The following is a 4,125-nucleotide window of genomic DNA, read 5'->3' as shown; positions in this document are numbered from 1 at the left end:
GCGGCTCGAAATCCAGTTGTTCGCATCACAAAGTAGGCTCAATGAAATGTCAGTGACAAGAAAACCCACCAATATGTTACGAAACCACCACAACATATCAATAAAGCAGTACATTTTGTCAAAATATGGTCAATACAAGACTAATACATCTACATCAAAGACTACAACACAACAATACCAACAAATGAAACATTAACAATGAAATCGACAGAGCTTTAAATTTAAAATGAATCTTTCTCCATCTCATCCTGTCCATAACAGTTTCCTTTGTCACACCATCATTCTGCATATTCTCCTTTACATTAATAAACCTTATCTGTAGACTCCATTCTTTACTCTTCTCCGTAGCTCCGTAATGTAACATTATATGTTATTCTGTTCTTTCCCCACATCAAAATCTCTGGAAATGTTCAAACTGTTTACCAACTGCTCAACATGAGTTGTACCTCTGATAAACTTATTTCTTTTTGTCTTTTGCGATGCATAGTAGACCACGGGTTCCTGTTTCCTTGTCATTTACACACATCATTGGTCTTGTTTCCTCAGACTTTCATTCCTTTTCTCTCCAGAGCATCCAGTGCCTCTTAAATGTACTCACTCCTTTGGTTGTTTCATCCTTTTTATGGCTCTTATAAATCAGTCATGATTAACATTTTTCTTTTTTTACAAAAAAATCAATTTAACGTCAAAGTAAAATCAGATTTCTACCAAATAATGGCAAATAAAAATATGTAACATAGAATAAGTAACTGCATAAATGCTCATCTCTGTCCAGGCAGTACCTGCCAGTCCAGGACAGAATCAGTGTGGATCAGTTATTATTAGGCCAGATGAGCAGAAAAACTCCTCCTCTGGATGGTGCAGTTTTCCTCTAGTCTTAAATTGTTCCAACTCTGTCAGGTTGGTGGGGATCAGCAATGAGCAGCGTTTTTCAGGTCCTGCCACAAATTCTATTTTGGGTTGAGGTCTGGGCTTTGACTGGGCCACTCCTGTCAAAGCTCAGTGGAATATACACTATCTGTCTCTGTGTAGCTTCAACTGGATGCTTCAAGTCATTGATTTGCTGGAAACAAAATCATTCTCTGAAGTTCTTGTTCTCCTGCAGATCAATTCTCCTGAGGTTTGTTCCAGATTTGTGGTGCATAGAAGCGGAATGCTGCTTCTGCACGTTTGGTTCTGATTCTAGACCAGAATCACTTCTGTTTTCTTTCTTTACAGATTATGTGTCTCATATCATATACTGTAAGAACCTGGTGACAGTTTTAACAAATATGCAAAAGAAAGAGAAAACATTTTAAAAAAAGATAAAAGTTACATACTTGGTTTTGATCTATTGTTACCATCTTATTTTTTTCTTGGTCTGTGTTGCCGTGATACAGTAAGTTTGTACCTTTTCTCGTACAGCAAAACTGTTTTGTCAAAGTTTAGGTTTCTTCCATCCTGTTAAATGTCTCAACAGATCTAAAGAATGTGATTTACTTTTCAGCCTTGCCCCAAGACAATTGCACGGGGTTTACCTTTTGTCATGGTGCCAGGCTGTCTGTCAGTCCCTTGAGTCTCTTATACTTCACCCAACGATGGACAGTCCACTCGGGTTCACGTAGTTGAGTGAGATTTGTATCGACACACCATTTACATCCCACCTGGAGACACCCCTCCTGCTTCAGCATATGTCACGACATGCTCTGAGCACATAGATAAAAAGTCATGGAGTTAGCGCCGCATCTTTCTACAGACAACCTTCTCCATAGATTACAACTTTACAATTTCCTTCCAGGTCTCTAGTTAGTTTTCATCCCTCAGAGATATGGATGGACAGTAGCAGACAGCAGCAAACATGTTTCTCTCTGATGAATCCTTCCAGTTGTTTCAGGCAACAGAAAAGCAGACAAAAACTAACACTTCTCTAGCTTCTCGTAATTGTTCCCAAGAAGAAAGCGTGAGGTGGAAGCATACTCAGTAACTTCTTCTAACAGTCCAGGAACAATCTGGTTAGTATGTGGTCACGCCCCACTGTGTAAGAAGGAAAAAGTAACTCAAGAATGTTTGAAACTAAGTGAAAATAACGAGTCCTTTCATAATTCTCATATATTTGCTGATAAAGGTGTTGAAACACATGAACAAAAGAAGAAACAGTGCTGCAATTAAAACAAACAAACAAAAAAAAACACACTGTGCACACTTTTAAATATAGATCTTAAATTGTGGTTATTGAATGCTAAAATACATCTTAATTCCTGTAAACTATGAACATTGAAAAGCTTTTGTTAGTCAAAATGTCACATTTTCTTAAATGGTCTTCAAGAGGCCTCGAGCAAGATGATCTTTCTTGGATATACTGGGCAGCAGTTTAGTGTAGCTCCTGTTTTAGCCACTTGGGGGCAGCAAACAGTAATGTCTCAGAGAGGCACTGTCGACGCCTCATGTTCTTTTCCAATTATAAGAACCTGAAGAGACAAGACAAGGCCAACCTAATCAGTAAATATCAAACTGGATGAACATTACTCAGACACAAAGTGGTTTCCTGTCGTTTGTAAAGCCATCCTGTGATAGTTCTCTTTCTGTTCTGATTTAATCAGCAGAGATTAAGTCATGGGATCTTGAACTGTGGCTTCAGTTGAATGCAGGTGAGAGAATTGTTTATCAACATGTTTGAAATAAACATTTTCTTTTAGAATGAAAGAAAACGGTGGAATCAAGTTTCCTTCTGATTTATTGACTGTGAGTGATGAATGTATAATGTGTGTAACTATGGAGTTTATTACAAATGACTCATCTCATCACTATGAGTGGTGGTGAGCAGTAATTCACGTTCATGCCATCTCTGCATGTGCATGTTCTATATTGAATTCACAAGAGGTGATTTTGATGTAGAAATCAAAATCACCCATCGATTTCAATGTGCTGTGGTTCAAACTAAAAGGCTTAATGGTGTCACTTCCTGTCTGAAGACTTTTTAAATGTGAGTGCTCCTCACATTTTATATATATATATATATATATATATATATATATATATATATATATATATATATATATATATAGATAGATAGATATAGATATAGATATATATAAATATATATATAGATATATATATATATATATATATATATATATATATATATATATATATATATATATATATATATATATATATATATATATATATATATATATATATATAATATATATATATATATATATATATATATATATATATATAATGACAGTTCAATTCCATTCTTCAGGAACTAGAAAAAGAAATAAAGTACTTCTCCATGCTGTCTGTGCCTTTCCTAATGCAAGCTGCTCTGTTCTCATGGTAGAATCCTTCTAAGGTTACATCGCTCCACTTTAACAGCAGATCCCTCATGTGCAGCACTGATCCCACATCAGTCAGACCGTCTGGCTCTGCTCTTCCAGCTGACTAGCCGCCTTCCTGCTGTGTCGCGTTGCTCCAATATCTTTAACATTTCATCATCACAAAAAGGTTCTTCACTGCACTCTGTTGCTGTTTGAGGTAAAGCTGCATCTAAATCTGCTCTTTGATGTTCGTCTCTCTGTGCCTCACTCCTCTGTTTTAGCATAAAGACTCAACTCTCACAAAAACATGCATGCATGAAACTCTGGGCAAACTTTAATTAACCTGAAAATCAACCACAAGCTGAATGTATTTTATTTCTGCAGTTCAAAGCAGAGCAGGCTGCAGGGGGCATTGTTGCCTCAGACATTAGTATTTTCAACCATGCAAAGACAAACACACATACACACGCATGCACGTGCGCACACACACGCCTACATACATGGTTTCCAGCATGTGTGCACGTGTATGTTGGTGTTCACTCACCTGCTGGGTAATTCATTAAAGAACAGAGGCTCTCAGTGGGACGAAGAAGCAAAGAGCAAGATGACGTTCTAACATGACAGAAGCCTGCAGATGAAAGCCTGTGGTTTTCTTCACCAGGCTGAAAAACATGCTTGTACACCATTTCTGTTGGAATCATGGACACATGGGATCAACTTTGTTTTGCTAATATTATATTTTTTTTAGCATCAAATAAATGTAGCAAAACAATTATAGTTAATAATATAAGTTTTAAAGGATTTTAGTTATAAAGTATAACAG

The sequence above is a fragment of the Poeciliopsis prolifica genome, unplaced genomic scaffold, assembly GCF_027474105.1.
Source record: "Poeciliopsis prolifica strain line A6 unplaced genomic scaffold, Auburn_PproV2 SCAFFOLD061, whole genome shotgun sequence".
Taxonomy (NCBI): Eukaryota; Metazoa; Chordata; class Actinopteri; order Cyprinodontiformes; family Poeciliidae; genus Poeciliopsis; species Poeciliopsis prolifica.
The sequence above is the reverse complement of the archived record's forward strand: the minus strand, read 5'-3'. Positions refer to the sequence as shown.